The 18,308-nt window shown below is 32.0% G+C and overlaps 1 protein-coding gene across 3 annotated transcripts in view; it reads left to right on the top strand.

The window, feature by feature from the left end:
• The window catches only part of LOC135127320 (carbonic anhydrase-related protein 10), a 328,805-nt gene that overhangs the window by 12,929 nt on the left and 297,568 nt on the right, over window positions 1-18,308 (top strand). The gene's annotated exons all lie outside the window — the stretch shown is intronic.

Here is an 18,308-nt window from a genome sequence, read left to right as displayed (position 1 = left end):
TTAAATCAGTTAGGCGATACATGCTTAATACGACTGCATTAACCTGGAGTAAGTGCGCCGGAAGTTGGGGTCGCGTCCGGGCCCGGAGCGGATGAAGTACTCAACAGCCGTTGGCTATCCGAGGATTCGACTTGCTGGATATCTCTGTGCAATTTGTTGCAAGAGAGCAAACGGAAGATGAACGCAGATAAATGGTGGTCATTTGTAATGTAATGACGGGCGCGTGGTTCTAACCGGTGATTTACACACATCAATTCTATATCCTGGTCTGTGGAAGTGTACTATTCCCTTTTTTTTTTTCGAGGGCTCTCTTTCGCTCAGGTAGTGTGTTAACTTTATTACTGGAGTAAATAACGGACCGATTTTCGAGATCCCTCGTGCATTCCCATCCGCACTAGAAGGCTAAAGTAACAGTTTTCTCGGGAAGAACTTTTAGACAATTTTTAGTTTATGGGGAATTAAAAAAGAAACGCTTGATGCACTGCAGGATTGGATCGATGGCCGGGAAATGGGTTGCAGTGTGAACTTTGATACATCTTTTGAAGAATATAAACTTCTGACACAGTAAAGTAATTATGTTAAAAATTCATGGCTGATTCATAAAGCACAAATACAGGAGTATGTTTTTAATAAAATTTAAATAGTATTTACCATGCAAAATATTGACAATATTTATGACATTCCTTAAATTTGAACATTTTTAGTTATTGTATTTGTAATTTTTGTTACTTGTTTCGTTCCGGTGTTTGAATTTACGATAATGGTCAGTCTGTACGGATTTATTATTATTATTGTTGACGTCACGCTGAAATTTATTTCTTCGTTCCTCTTCTTCCCACAACTCCGATAACTTATCTCATTGTTAATTGATGCATCTGGTCTTTCAGCAGAAAATTTTCCCTACTTCTCGGCAGGTTCAGATTACCGCAAGAAATACTTGATGTATTGGAGAACTTTGTTGCCAAGATTAATTCAAGCCCGAGTCTCCGGCTTTCGATACGGCTCCAACTAATCCCATAATTATGGCTTCTCTGTCTTTTATTAAATATTTCTTCCTATAACAGCCACAATTGAAAACAAAGTATCAATACTCAAAACTAATTCTTTAATGTCGTTCTGTTTAACCCGAAACCATTAGTTAAATTAATTAAATTGAAACTGTTCATTCACCCAGTCAGCGTTTCGTTGGCTTTATTGTAGCTTCGTCAGTGTTGCTGAAAGATTCTTGAGCTTTAATTTAATGGCAGACGTCAAGTTAGTTTAAGAAGTCGAATAAAACACAACGGGATTGGTTTCTTTTTTCGCACTGCACACAGATGATTCATTACGGAGAACGTTTTTAAATTTTGAACAAGGGAAGAAAAGGACAACGGGCTAGTCTAGCAGAAAGTAGGCAAATCGTTTTTGGTTCACTGACGTAGAAAAATACCTACTCCAAGGAAACTTCTAGTGGAGTTTTTCATTACAAAAGTAGAACTTTCCATTATTTTTCATCGAGCGGATATGAGAATGTAAGTAATATCCGTACCAGAATATTAAAACAGGTAGGTCAACAACAAAAACTACGCCATCGGGAGATCAGTGATTTTTATGTAAAAAGGGAACGTTATTTCAACTACAAAAACTGGCTTGTTTAATATTTAAAGGTAATAACAGATGCAGTTAAAAGTATACTGGTAAAATGAATAGAAAATATTTTTTTGGTATATAGGTATGTAATAGTAATTCACAAATTACTAAGAAAAAAAGAAAAATATGTAAAATTTATATTGGTGCTAATGGATCTGAAGAATGCATTGCATTTTACTATCATTATTTGCCAATTATTCCGTTGTTAACGTATCTTTTTCCCTCAATAAACTACTTTTTTTATTTTTGTTTTCATAGCAATAGTGACAAAAAATTACATCATAAAGCAACGAATGAGTTTGTTTATTTGAGTACAGTACATTTTCGAGGACAAATAAGTGGGCAATTAAAATAAAAAAACAACATTTTCGTAACTATCATTGCATCAGCCGAAACTCGAAACCAATATCAGTATGATTTCTTACATTCCTAAATAATGTTAAATATTTTTGGTCATATGGTTCTTACAATATAAGTTTTTTTTTTGTAAAATGTTAAAGGTCAAGCAAATTCAACTTAATAGCTGCTATACAATGCATTAATGTGTATCGACGTTGTTTCTGATGTTTATAGTGAAGTTTGCTTGTTAAAGCCAGTAAGTTTCATAAAAAGTTCTATGGCCGGCCCTAAGCAAAATATAGAGTGAAACAATTGAAAATGTTAATTTTCAAGTAAAAAATTAGTTAAACACGAAGCTATAATCAAATGATTTTTGCCTAAAGGCGTTTTCTGTCTCTCTTATCTTCAACGAAATTTTCATCACCCTGGATTTTTTTTTGTCTTACTTGTACTTTTTGGTGCTTTTATTCACACTCCATAGTGTTATACTAAAAAATATTACTGGCTAAGTTCATTTTAATGGCTAACTTCACTTTGTTTCAGATAGATTTCCCAATGTGTCTAATTTTCTCTAAGATATTATTGACATTTTAACCATGTGCGAACTCGTAAAATTTTATGGCATGGTGTACAATTTTATTCGGTTGAGTATACTCTAGAATCGACTGTAATATCCATGTTTTCTACTCAACAGAAATGGTAGATTCGCTGTTCAAGCCTAACATGTACTTGTTGATGCATTTCGTTTTTCAGAACGTCAATCACTATTAAATTTTATACAGCGATTTAAATTATGATTTTTATTAATTAATTAAATCAATAGGGTTGAAGGCCAGTGGCAAATAGCTACTTTTATGTTTTTTTGACCGTTCATTGGAGTATAATTATAAAATAGGTCTTCCTCTTTCGTCTGTCTGTCTATTAGACGGATACTCTCCGAAGCTACTGGACCGATTGTTATCAAATTTTATATGTATTTTACGAATATCGTGTAAATGACAAAACGCCAACTAAAATTTTTGTCTATTTTTTTTTTAATACAATAATAGTTATTAGTGTTTTAATTAAAATATATCTCTATCACTAGTGCTTGCGCCATACAGAGTCGATTAATGAAAGCATTATTAAATATTTAATAGCGATTAAATTTTTAATAAGGCATTAAGTACCAGGTGACCAACTCTAAGCCCCTCATTAAATGGTGATTAACTTCATCCCAATTAAAGTATTTTATAAACTGACCTTTAGAGTAACAAAGAAAATTATAAAATAAATATTCAAAATAAATTTGAAACGTCTTTATCACTAGCAAATTGTTTTTAAAATATGTCCATAGCAATTGTTTGTTATTACAATAGGTAACAAATAAAAACGATTATTCCATGTTTATAAAATAACAAACTCATGTACTTGTAGTTTATGAAGCGGGCTTAAATTTTTGTACTAGGTATCTAGATTTTCAGAAAAAAAATTAAATTTTATAATAACGTTTTATAATATAATGAAAGGAACGTGGATGAATTATTTGTAGCTTAACTGATTATCGTTGGCCCGGTCACTTTTTTTCTTACACTGTGACTGGTGTTATCTGTATAACTGTGTGATTTTGAATATTCACACTGTTTATCAAAAATTTATTCAAACTAAAAATTTCTAAAATCTTGTCCCGGAACCATTAGGCATGCTATATTTTTTGAAAACAGCACATAGGAATCTATGCTTATCCCAGAGTTTTTAAAAAATTTGGCAGAAGACATTCTTATAGATTTCGACTTCGTTTCTTCGATAATTCCTTCCATTTTTCTAGAATCTGCACATCGAAAATCTGTATCCCAGTAATTTTTAGTAATTTTTTGACAACTTTATCAAAAACAAATTTTTTAATTCTCTGAAAATTTCGACCAATTTTTGACCATTTTCGAAATTTACTAGCGGCGTTTTGTTACAGATTTAAACTTTTAGAGGTTAGTTTCGGCATTATATCTACCATAATTAACACCATTTTTCCAGAATCATTCATTTAAAAATTGCAATTTAATCTTTGTAATCTGGACGATGAAATCTATATCCCGGAATTCTAAAATCTTACTCGGAATACCCAAAATGTTTCAGAAATTTTTTCCCAACTTTTTCAGAAACAAAATTTTTCAATTCTTTAAAAATTTGGACCAATTTTTGACCATGTTCGAAGTAACTAATGGTTTTTTCTTCTAGATATTAACTTCCAGAGGTTAGCTTCGGCCTCATATATTCCATAATGGGAACCATTTTTTCAGAATCGCCCACCGAAAAATTGAAATTTTTTAGATTTTGAACAAATTGATTTTCAAATAAAAAATTTCTAAACTCTTGTCCCGGGACAAAACAACACGCTAAATTTTTGGAATCTGTATGTTGAAAGAATTTTTTGTGAATTTTTCGGCAACTCTTTCAAAATCAAAATTTTTCAATAAAAAACGACATCTTCTCATAAATTAAGACTTTCAGAAGTTAGTTTCGGCCTCATTTCTTCAGTAATTACTATCATTTTTCCAGAATCGGTCATTGAAATACTGCAATTCTTCGGAATAAAAAAAGATTTTCAAAACGAAATATTTCTAAAATTTTACCCCGAAACAAGCAATACCTTCAATTTTTAGAATCAGGACGTCGAAATCCATGTCCCACAAATTTTTAGTAATTTTTCAGCAACTTTTTGAAGAACAAAATTTTTCAATTATCTGAAAGTTTCGACCAATTTTTGACCATTTTCAATTTCTAAAATCTTGTCCTGGGACAAAGAAAATGCAAAATTTTTGGAATCTGCACTTTGAACTCTATACCCCGAAATTTTTTGTGAATTTTTCTTCAACCTTTTCAAAGACAAAAATGTTTCAATACAAATTTTTTCTATGAAAAATTCGACCTATTTTCGAAACTTAATTAACGCCATCGTCTCATAGATTTAGACCCTCAGAAGTTAGTTTCGGTCTTATATTTACGGTAATTCCTATCATTTTTTCAGAATCGCTAATTAAAATATTGCAATATTTTGGATTTAAAAAAAAAGATTTCTAAAATCTTACCTTGAGACAAGAAATACGTTAACATCGATTGAATTCTATATCCCAGAATTTTTCGGCAATTTTTGCAAAAACAAAATTTTTCAATTCTCTCAAAATTTCGACCAATTTTTGCCCTTTCTCGAAACTGAACTAACTGCTTTTTTATAGTTTTAGACCTCCATAGCTTAGTTTTAGCCCCTTTTCTTCCATAATTCCTAGCATTTTTCTAGAATCGCCCAATGAAAAATTGCAATATTTTAGATTTTGAACAAATTGATTTTCAAATTAAAAATTTCTAAAATCTTGTCCCGGAACAAGAAAATACGCAAAATTTTTGGAATCTGCACGTTGAAATCTATATTCCAGAATTTTTTGTGAATTTTTCGGCAACTTTTTCAAAATCAAAATTTTTCAATAAAAATTTTTGCTGTGAAAAATTCGACCCATTTTCGAAACTTAATTAATGACATCTTCTCCTAAATTAAGACTTTCAGAAGTTAGTTTCGACCTCATTTTTTCAGTAGTTACTATCATTTTTCCAGAATCGGTCATTGAAATACTGCAATTTTTCGGAATAAAAAAAAGATTTTCGAAACGAAATATTTCTAAAATTTTACTCTGAAACAAGGAATACCTTAAATTTTTAGAATCAAGATGTAAAAATCCATGTCCTACAAATTTTTGGTAATTTTTCGACAACTTTTTCAAAAACAAAATTTTTCAATCCTCTGAAAGTTTCGACCAATTTTTGACCATTTTCGAAACTCAACTAACGGCGTTTTTTGATAGATTTAGACCTCCAGAGGTTAGTTTCAGCCTTATATCTTCCAAAATTCCAACTGTTTCTACAGAATCGCCCATTAAAAAATTGCAGTTTTTTAGATTTCGAACAAATTGATTTTCAAATCAAAAATTTCTAAAATCTTGTCCTGGGACAAAAAAACTGCAAAATTTTTGGAATCTGCACGTTGAACTCTATACCCCGAAATATTTTGTGAATTTTTCTTCAACTTTTTCAAAGGCGAAAATGTTTCAATACAAATTTTTTTTATGAAAAATTCGACCTATTTTCGAAACTTAATTAACGACATCGTCTCATAGATTTAGACCCTCAGAAGTTAGTTTCGGTCTTATTTTTACGGTAATTCCTATCATTTTTCCAGAATCGCTAATTAAAATATTGTAATATTTTGGATTAAAAAAAAAATTATTTTCAAAACCAAAGATTTCTAAAATCTTACCTTGAGACAAGAAATACGTTAACATTTTAGAATCAGAACGTTGAAATCTATATCCCAAAATTTTTCGGCAATTTTTGCAAAAGTCAAAACTAAGTGCTTTTTTATAGTTTTAGACCTCCATAGGTTAGTTTTAGCCCCTTTTCTTCCATAATTCCTAGCATTTTTCCAGAATCGTCCACTGAAAAATTGCAATTTTTTGAATTTTAACAAATTGATGTTCAAATCAAAAATTTCTAAAATTTGTCTCGAAACAAGAAAAACGCAAAATTTTTGGAATCTGCATGTTGAATCTATATCACAGGGATTTTTGTGAATTTTTCGGCAACTTTTCCAAAAGAAAAATTTTTCAATGAAAATTTTTCCTATGAAAAATTCAACCTATTTTCGAAACTTAACTAACGATGTATTCTTAAACATTAAAACCTTTATAAATTAGTTTCGGCTTCATTTCTTGGGTAATTCCTACTATTTTCCAGAATCGCTCATTGAAATACTGCAATTTTTCGAATTTAAAAAAAAAAAATATTTTCAAAACCAAATATTTCTAAAATCATACCCCGAGACAAGAAATACCCTTAATTTTTAGAATCAGGAGGTTGAAATCCATGTCCCAGAATTTTTTGGGACTTTTTCGGTAACTTTTTCAACAGCAACATTTTTCAATAAATTTTTTTTTATTCGCCCAATTTTTGAACATTTTCGAAACTTAACTAAATATATGCAATAGTTTTCGATCTCCAGAAGTTAGTTTCGGTCTAATTTCTTCGAAAACTTTACCATTTTTCCAGAGTCGTCCATTTTTTTTTTTTCTACAAAATTTGGGTTTGTTTGATACACCTCAGCAGCGAATGAAGCTCTATCTCATAACATAAGATCAATTATTATTCAATACGCTACATGTTTCGGGTAACGGATGTTCCCACTTTCAGCCAATAAAGAGATTTATCACTATTTCTATGGCACCATCTATACCAAAAGGCAGTTAATACAACTTCGAAACATCATTTTAAAAGGCAGGAACTTTAATTTTTGCAACATTATTTTTAAGACAAGAGAGAAGTAATTAAAATTTAGTGATAATTGAAAATTATGGTACCAATTACGGCTCAAAATATCGTTCTCCCACTTGTCAGTGTTAAATCACATGACATAGCCATAACTGTTATCGTTCTGTTTAACAAGACAAATTTTTGTGAGCGGAAGTTGCAAAGAGGATATCGGGGGCAGGGGTTATTTCGTGACAATGGCGCCGACGTCTCAAAAAGGGCATTTAGTCTGTGGGAGTCATGAGAGAAGACACAATGAGAAAGTGCTTCAACGTCGCCGCCTCCCCAGGATCCGAATTAGTCCTGCCGAGTGAGGAACTGCCGCCAGGGAAGCCAGAGAACGACCTTGACCGATTTTTTTTACCGAAAATTATGTTGTAGAAAATTACCGAGTCTTTTTTTCCGTATTTAGCTTTGTACTGGGGACAGGAAATAAAAGCCGATTATTTTTCAGTTCAACCGGAGTATTATTTATGTTTATCGCGGTCTATAACAAAATTCACTAGAGATCCTCTCTCTCTGAGAGGGGGCTGGCACCCGATTATATATATAATATTTCAATTAATAAAGTGCTTATTATTTGATAAATAAAACCAAAAATGAGTTGTTATTATTATAGTTCTTATAATGGAGGTTTAGTTTATTGTTGTGAAAAAAATATCATAACATTCTCATGACATTAATAACCACGTAAAAATTTCATTTCACACAAATATTATTCTTCCAAGCCGTATTTATTTTTGTTTACGTTGATACATTCACATGAAGTGTTGCGATGATACGAGTTGACGAGTTCAGCTGCGCTTAAAAAATCATACTGAGCGTATAAATAATTTCGTGTCGTTTGTTTTAAAATTCATCTCACGTTAATTCATTTTAAATTGCTAATTGTCGCTGACGTACTGATTAATAATTGAAATTCATCCAGCGAGCATATTCCATCGATTCATTGCAGCACAAAAGAGCGGAATCTTCCTTCAATATCTGAATAAAAATAATGGTTCCTTATAACAAAAGATGCAATTTGTATAGATCTCGGTTGGTAATTTCAGTTTAGTCGTTCGAATTAATGACGGCAGAGGTAGTTGCCAGCGGCCGAAAGCCGATGGTTCCCTGAGGTGTTATCGCAACGTAAAGAAAAGAACGAAAGAAAATATAAAGGGCTCTGAATAGAGGTCAGCCTGAAGAGGCACAAAAAGAGGAATGCGAAACTGGCCATAAAAACTCCGCTCCTTCATTCAACCAAAACTCGATACATCGGCGACGTCGTCGAGACGACATATTACGCACTCAAAAAATTTCCTTTTTATTATTATTTTTTAATTCCGGCGCCGGCCGGAATTATATCGCTATTTAGTCGCCATTAATCGCCAGATTGCGTATATGCGGAATAAAAAAATTCAATTTACACCAGCTATCGACTGGAACATTTCTGCTCCAGTGTTTGGATTGTCAGCGAGCGTAAATAAGTTACAACTGCTATGCTATGTTGTGATGTATGTGCGGCTTAATTGCAGAAACGTTTCAATTCATATTCCAATTAATCTGTGTGGTGACAGCCTTTCAAATATTTTCATTCAATCAGAATTCATAACTGTTATCAAACATTCCGCTGGAATATAACTGATAGTATATGGTTTCCAATTATATTTTATTTTCGAAAAGCCTATATCGAATCGTTGATTTTTCACACGTCGAGCCACTTCATTTGCTGTCACCGCTCGCCAATATACCAAACGGACTATCAAAAATTTGCACGCTGTATCAATAAAAGTTCGAACGTGAACCAATTCTAAAGTACAATAAACACAGCGCAATAGAAACATCAAACTTGCCGAGTTGTCGCTCAAAAATGGCGGATGCGCCGGGACAGGCCGATGGAAAACAATCACGATAAAAGTTGCTAATTTTAAACGTGAATACTGTCAGCAAACCACACTGGTTCACATCCAAAATAATAACAAAGGATTAGCTGCTTTAATGCGAAAACAACAACGTTTTGATCAGTTTAAGGGCGAATCATGATGCGGAAAATATTTTTATCCGAGTATGGAGTACAAGAAAAATTGCTGTGGTTTTCGGTAAATGAATACATGAAAAAAAGCATTAGCTAATAAAATCGTTTGTTAGCTTTTTTACTTTCCTTTTCTCCTTTGTTGGTGTATTTCTTTTGTATTTCACGTCCTCAAACCATTTGTTGATTGATAGTTTGTAGTGGTGGGTTTCATTCCAGTGGCAGTTTAAGAATAGGTTTTATATTTATTGAGTGCTTTGGTTTTATGCTAACTGACATGCAAACTGGTAAAAGCTGGTTTTTTCTCTAGAAATTTTTAATTATTTATTTCCTGATAAATAGTTTAGTTTAAAATACTTAACTATGTGTGTTCTGTGGTCACCGCCTATGGTAGACTGTTCTAAAACCAAAGTGGTAAAATAACTAAGTTTACTTTTTATATGATTAATATTTCTCTCAGTTCTCTGATGTTGCTTTGTTTCTTTTGTATTCTTAACTACACGTCTCCTGTATTTAATTAATATTTCTGTTTCAATATACTGCTACTTATTTCTTCTTTTGTTAGTACCGGATTTTTATTGTATTTAATGCGTCAGTATATATTTTTGCTATTTCCCTCATTTTATACAATTTTTTGTATGTATCTCTATCAAAATTTTTCATTATATTTACTTCCCAAGCATAACCTACAAATGAAAAAGTCGGGTTCCCATTTTCGTCTGTCTGCTGTCTGTCTATCCATCTATATATATAAATATGGGAGATTCTGTTCGACAAGTCATTCCTCAGGCTACTTTAGATATCTCAATTTAAAAAAATAGCAAAATTTTACAAAAAAAAAATCGAAATATTTTAGAAAACACAGAAACAACTCATCTTAAATCTTGCAAGAGTCTTAAGGTTATTGTAATTATGGTATAATTCACTAATCAAAATTTATCTGTAAGTCGTCTGTCCGTCGTCTGTCTGTCATCTGTCATTTGTGAGAATATTTAGTAGACACGGTTTACGAAACAACCGCATTGATTGTTGTCAAATTTTATATCTGTTCTAGGAATATCGTGTAAACCAAAATTTGTAAATTCACAAAAATTCTAGAATATAGATCTGAAGGGACCGATTCGAAAAATATAGCGTGCTAATGATCCCGGATTAAGATTTTCGAAGTATCGGTTTCAAAGTAATTTTTTTTAATCCGAAAAAATCGGATCTTTCATTGGATGATTTTGAAACAATGATAACAATTTTCGATAAACTGAGATCGAAAATAACTTCTGGAGGTTGAAATCTACAAAAAAAAAAACTGTTCAGGTAATTTTCTAAATGGTCCAACCAATTTTTGTAAGGGGGAACTTTTGGAAAAGTCTAAGACTTCATATATAAAAATCTGGGATATAGATTTCGAGATACTGATTCGAAAAATGTAGCGTGTTGATGTTCCTGGAGCAAATTTTTTTAAATATCAGTTTCTAAGTCAAATTTCTACTATATTTTATTGCATGGTTCTGAAACAATGGTAGGAATTTTCAAAAAAATGGGACCGAAAGTAACTTCTGGAGCTCGAAATCTTCGAGAATTGTACAAAAATTCACAAAAAATTCTGGGATATAAATCTCGACGTACCGATTCGAAAAATATGTGGAAGTATTGACGATCCTGGACCAAAATTTTTTGAAATATCAATTTCAAAGCCTCTTTTTTAATCCGCAAACAATGTGATTTTTCATTGGATGATTCTGGATCAATGATAAGAGTTTTCGATGAAATGAAATTTAAAATAACTTCTGGAGGTCGAAATCTGCAAAGAAGCTGTTCAGATAATTTTCGAAGATGGTCGAATAAATGTGAAATTTTTATAAGAGTGGAACTTTTAGACCACTTCTCTAAGATTCCACAAAGAAATTCGAAAAATGAAGCGTATTGATGGTCCTGTACCAAGATTTAAATATCAGTTTCTAAGTGAAATTTTTTAAAAAATCCTAAAAATATATTTTTTTGTATGAGTCTGAAGCAATGGTAAGAAGTTTCGAAGTAACGCGGCCGAAATCTACAAGAAAATGTCTTTGTGTAATTTTCGAAGATGGTCAGAAAAGGATAAAATTTTGAAAAGGACCGAAAAATTAAGCTTTTGAGAAAGTTGTCCAAAAATCCACAAAAAATTCTTAGGATATAAATTTCGACATACCGATTCAAAAAATATAGCCTGTTAATGTTTCTGGATCAAGATTTTTGAAATATCACTTTCAAAGTCTTTTTTTTTAATCCGAAAAAATATGATTCTGAAACAATGATAATAATTTTCAATAGAAAGATCGAAAATAAGGTCACAATCTATAAAAAACTTGTTCAGGTGATTTTCGAAAATATGTCAATTTTTACAAGAGAGGAGTATTTAAAAATTGAGCTCTTGTAAAAGTTGTCAAGAATTTAAAAAAGTCTAGGATACAGGTCTCGACATACTGATTCGAAAAATAAAGCGTGTTGATCCTGGACCAAGATTTTTTAAATTTCAGTTTCAAAGTAAAATTTTTTCAGAATCCTAAAAAGACTATAATTTACTGGACGATTCTGAAACAATGGTAGGAGTTTTCTAAAAATGAGACAAAAGTAACTTCTGGGGGTGGAAATCTGCAAAACACCTATTCAGGTAATTTAAAGTAATTGTAATAAAAATGAAGGCATATTCATAAACCACGCGTATACGATTATTTTATTTTATAAAATTAAGATATTCTTTACTACGCAAAATGGTGACGGGACGTTACTAAATTGTTGGTGGGGATGATTAGCGAAATTTTGGTTAGCGTTTTGCCGTCTACACGATATTCTTGTATTTGAAAAGCCCAGAGTTCGAATCTGGCATCTCTTTTTTTTTCTTACAATGTGACTAGTTTTTCTGTACTTTAGCAGTCCACACACATTTTTATTTTAAGTTGTAGGAGTTTTCATAACAAAAAAGAAAATTTCAAAAATAAAATTTTATAGTTTTTCTAAGAATCTGCATTTGTTGGACTGTACTTCAAGCGCGAGGAAACTCCTCCTTAAACAACACGAGACCATTTTTTTTCACTTGTAAGAGTTATCACTAAGAAATAAAATTCGCAGGTTTTTGTATTTTACGGAAGAACTCGTATTCGTTTGCTGACATTTTCTTTGTATGCTTCTTATGGAATATATTTTTAAAATTGTCATTTTTCTTAACATTTCTTATTTTCCGTTACTTTCTCTACTTCAAATTTGTTTTGTAATATACCCACCATTTATTTTCTTAGAAAGTATGCCATTTGTCAAAATCAGTTTTATATCTGCAAGTTATAGCCCCGCCCACCCGCCCTTTATTTTGTTGCGGAGTAAGTTATTTGCCAAAATTAGTTTTATCGTAGCAAGTGCTAGCCCCGCCCACCCACCCTCTATTTTCTTAGAAGATATGTTATTTGCCAAAATCAATCTTATCTTAGCAAGTACTGACCCCACCCATGCGTCCTTTATTTTGTTAGAGGGTAAGTTATTAGCCAGAATCCGTTTGAAATTAGCAAGTACTAGCACCGTACACCCGCCCTCTATTTTCTTAGAAGGTATGTTATTTGCCAAAATCAATCTTATCTTAGCAAGTACTAGCCCCTCCCACCTGCCCTTTATTTTCTTAGGGAGTAAGTCATTTGTCAAAATCAGTCTTACCTTAGCAGGTATCACCAGCCCCCCGCCCTACCAGCTCTCTATTGTCTTAGAGGGTATGTATTTGCCAAAATCAATCTTATCGTAGCAAGTGCTAGCCCCGCTTACCCGGCATTTATTCTCTTAGAGGGTATGCAATTTGCTAAAATCAATCTTATCTTAGCAAGTGTAGCCCCGCCCATCCGCCCCCTATTTTCTTAAATTAGATGGTATGTCATTTGTAAAAATCAATCTTATCTTAACGAGTACTAGCTCCGCCCACCCACCCTCTGTTTTCTTAGAGGTTATGTCATTTGCCAAAATCAATCTTATCTGAGCAAATGCTAATATTATCTAGGGCAAATTTTACTTATCATTTTGTTCTAGATCAAGTGATCTTGTGATTTAGTTTTATCAACATTTTATAAAAATAAAATATTTCACAAAACTTTTGCTGTGTTGCTATGCAGGGAGATATCTCATCATTCTATTTCAAAAATAGAACACTCTGTATAGCTGAAATATAGTTGTAAAAATCACTATTATTTTTTTTAATGGAGCAACAATTTTTACATATTCTTATTAGCATCTTCCTACGCTTTACAACTGTAGTCCATTTTTAAAGCTATTTCATAATTTTTCAAATTTTTTAGCAATGCAATTTTGCGAATAAAAAATCTGCATTACAATATTTTAGGGAGAAAGTAACAAAGATACGCAATTTATTGTGGTAATTAGAGTGAGTGTTTATAAAAAATATAATTAATTACAATTTTCAAATCTTGATATTTCAGCATTTTCAAATAGACAACCCGCACTTTGTTATTGTATCTTCCTTCTTTTTAGTTAAGTATTTTCTAACTCTCAAGTAAATGGGGTAAAATAGAATAGAATAGAAGGTGTTCTTTTTGAAAAATTAAAATTTCGATATTTGAAAATTTTAATGTAAATGTACATTTTTTAAACACTCTGTACACTTAAAGCTAATTTAATAAATACAACAATAAAGCGCCTATCTCTGTTTATTTCTTCACAAGATATTGCAACACAGATTGTAAAAATAATCTAAATGTGATTTTTTTGTAAATCCTTGAACTGCAAAAAAAAATTAAAAAAGAAAACTGCAACAACGTGGTAATGTCGCATAGGAATTTCAGATGTAAACTATGATCATAAAAAATATGTAGCGTGTTCCATTTCAGAAAATTAGTTGCATGTTATGTTATTGTGTGTTAGTCGAAAAACTATATAAAGGTAGTCTTTAGCTCTTTGTATCTCATAAAATGTGATATTGAGGACAACGCTCTTAATGACTCACCTTTATATTTTACACTATGTATAGGTCCCAAATTCTTGATAAACTCATGGTCATAAGATTTTTTTTTAATTTTGTATCTATTTCTTCGCACTACGAAAGACACATAAACGTGCGAGGACAAAATCGTTCTCTAGTTATAATTAGATGTTTAGCTATTTTTATATATAAGATTTTTCAAAATTAGTCAATCACTCTGAGTAAATTATCTCAGAATTTCTTCCTTGAGTTTTGCAAAGTTTTAGGTGTATGAATTTAAAAGAAAAATAAAATATATACTTGGAAACAAATTTACAACACCTACATATACAGGGTGGTTATAAAATACATGAAGTTTGCTTTGAAATGTCATGAATATTGTCGCTTCGTTGTGACCATTGATGTCCGCTGTCAAATGTGAATCATAAGCTAATTTTCTTAAGTTTTTGTGTGTGTTTTCCGCCTGAAAGGTGGACAACCAACACTTCGTGCCGAATGATAGCGAACGGGAGAGACAATTTCTTTGTAAAGCCAACTTTTTGTACAATATTTGTAAGCACCCTGTATATTTCATATATTGGTTTGTGGTAACTTGATTTTTCTGAAATTTCTAATTTTTGTTACCAGAGTAGTAATTTGCATCAAAGTACACATATAACGTGTACTCACCAAAAATCGACCTCTAGTTGGAACTAAACAGATAGTCTACTTTTAGGGTTTTTATTTAAAACTGGAACTATTAAAAATAATTATAACGTTTGTGTTTAGTCCCCCTTTTATTATCAAATAATATGTTTAACAGTAGTTTTAATCTGTAATTAAAAACAGATAATAAAAGAATAAAATGTCGCAGCAATTTTCAACACGACATAAAGTTATTTTTTTTTTATTTTAACGACCTATCAACACTTTGTAATTACCACCGCTACTGATTAAAGTGGTAACTCGTTCATTTTAATATTAAATCAATTCTGTTAAATGTTTAAAAGACCGTTTTTACAACTTCCAAATTACATTTGCATTAGTGTGTCGAACTTCTGATGTGCGTATAACGTGTTCGTTATCACTTCGACGATCTGAAGAACAAGTTGCCGTTATTATTGTTATTTCGCCGCAAACTCACCGGCAACGTTTAAAAACGTCCCCGAAACACAATACATCTATATTTGGGTCTTCTCACAACGTCTGACTGCCCAACTCCTATGGTATCATTGTTTCATTACAAAGTTTCAATATCATTTCAGAAAACATGTTCGCCGAGCTCAAATATCCGAATTTCCTCCAAAACGAAAACACGGAAAATTTAATACAACGAAACATGCAAAAACGAGGCAGCCAGATATTAATACGGCTTAGAGTGACACGAAGACGTAAGTCAACACTTTTAATAAAAGTTCGACTTTATGGATAATCCAGTGGATCTACTCAGTTTGATTTCCGGAATTCTTTAGATATTGTGCAGTTCGGTTCGACAGTGTAATACTTTTCCCTCGACGTTGTACGTCAATCTTACCATGGACCCGTACATTTTCACCGTCAAACAACCGTCGAATTTAGTTTATACGATACTTTGCCATAAGACGAATATTCGGGAAAATCGGGAGGAAATAAATTCCGCGATAACACGTCACGGCTGTTGGCTTGGTAAACAACAAGACGGGTTTTTGTTCGTTTTCCCGACTTCCTGTACGACTATTAGGAGAAAAGTGCTTTCGAATGGAGCTCATAGCTAATGTCAAAGGTACGGAACTTTGCTGTGCGGACCAGAATGCAGAGGTGGTTTAAAATAGAGACGTTTCAGATGAAGAAAATTGGTGAAGCGGCGAGATTTACGTTTGTGAAAACTGGATGACGATACACCAAGAACATTTTTAATTTAATGTTGAACCAGTGACGAATATAAATAGAATTAGAAAAAACAACGAACGTGACTGAGTTTACGATTTGTATGATTCTGAATCTATAAAAAAAACTAGTCTGGACAAGTGCGGGGATAAACTGGCGATAAAATTTAATAATACACAGCAGTGGCTTAAATCTGCCTCGCATGCTATGCTAAATGTGTGGTTTTAAATCCTGCAAATAGTCGGTTAACGATACAGGGCGTGGTAAAATCGGTTTGAATCATTATCAAATTTTTGGCTGAGAAGTCGGTTAATGCTGTAATTTGGGTGAGATTAGAGTTTATTTCGGCTTTCCCTTTGAATATGCATGACTTTGAATAATTAATCGAGTCAAAGAAATAAAATTATTATTCTGGTATATTCTCCGCGTATATGGTGTCGGTTGATATGAATAGAAATAAAATTACATGTTATGAATAGTAGCTCGGTAGTTATAAAGTGCATTAAAGTAAGAACGTGAGGGGTAATTCTATACGCATAAGAGGATCAAGAATTTCAGGTGCTGAAGATTATTTACTTCGCAGCGTGAAATTATAAGATCTTAAGGTAATTTTAGATTTAGCCTTAAAGGATGTGGAGTTTGAGCGCAGCTTCGCTACATAGTTTCCTTTTATTAATTATAAACTCCAGAATATGTATAAATTACATTAAAGACTACTTAGCTTGTACGCGAGCTTTGATAATTTATGAATAATCGTAAGCATAGGGAGGAGCAAAGCCGATAAATCCCCGAAAAAATGTTTGATGATGAGTTAATTACTGGGGGTTGGGGACGTTTTAAGTGCTCACTTTTTACAAGTTAGAAAATAAATGGCACACCTGATACATAATGCACAGGTTTCATGGAGAGCTTAGTAGTGTAGCTTACTTCACTGTTTACATTCATAATTTAATTACTGCTAAAGATCTTGGTTCTGATCTTTTGTACTTTATTATTAATTTTCAACATTTTATCTAAAGTGTTTTAAGAGCTCGTTAACCATGATAGTTCTGATTTTTTATAATTATTGTCGGAGACTACGTAGGCAACCGAATATACTTTAGAGCATCATTACTATATTAAATACAGTCAGGTTGACAGATAATTGACATTATTGTGTTGTTAAATGTCATAACAGCCAGTTTTTGACGCGACTCTTTTCACACGCTAAAAAAGCCCTAAACAATTGAATTTTCACAGCCTGCTCCAAATATCTCTTTTATTGTTAATTGTCATTTTTAAATTAAAGTTCTTCGCTGTCGTAATTATGTTTTTTCGCAATATCATAAAATATTTACATAATGCCAATGTGTTTCGACAGATCAGGTCAGGTCAAGTCAGGTCAGAGATCGGTGTGCGACCATTCAACAGTAACTTGTGGCTGCCAATTAAAGGTTGTCAAAATCACTAAAATTGTTGTCATGTTTGTTTTAATAAAGCCATTAAATTCCCTCAATATAAATAGTAACAAAAAAACTAGTGTTATTAAGTCAAGTCATGTCAGGTCAGGTCAAGTCAGGTCAGGGCAGGACAGGAGAGGTCAGATCAGGTCAAATCAAGTCATTTACCAAAACCAATATTAGCAAGTGCTAATATTGTATAGAGCAAATTTTACTTTTCCTTTTGCTTTAGATCAAGTGATTTAGTCGTCTTTGATCAGTTTTATCAACTTGATCAAAACAAAATATTTCACAAAATTTTTGCTGCACCGGTATAATTATACAGGGTGACATCTCATTTAACATAAAAGTTAGAGTTAAAGTTGTACAGTTCTTTCTTTCATTAACACTATTTTCAACTATACAGAGTATTTTATTTTTGAAGTGTAAAACATAATATTTTTTTTAATGGAACAACAATTTTTACATATTCTCATTAGCCTCTTCCTAGGCTTTACAACTGTAGTCTATTTTTAAAATTTCTGAAGAGACATTGCCACCTTATTTCATAATTTTTTAAATTTTTTGGCAATTCAAGTTTGCAACAAAAATTCGCATATGGCTTATTTTTAAAATCTGCAGTAGGTACAATATTTTGGGGAGAAATAAACAATTTATTGTGGTAATTAAAGTGAGTGTTAATATACAGAGTGTTTATAAAAATATAAATGATTACAATTTTCAGATGTATGTATGTATGTATAGGATATTTCAGTATTTTCAG

This window comes from Zophobas morio, unplaced genomic scaffold, assembly GCF_036711695.1.
Source record: "Zophobas morio isolate AGI-343-1 ecotype UQ-CSIRO unplaced genomic scaffold, CSIRO_AGI_Zmor_V1 ptg000002l, whole genome shotgun sequence".
NCBI lineage: Eukaryota > Metazoa > Arthropoda > Insecta > Coleoptera > Tenebrionidae > Zophobas > Zophobas morio.
Note: the sequence above shows the minus strand (reverse complement) of the source record. Positions and strands in the feature narration are given on the sequence as shown.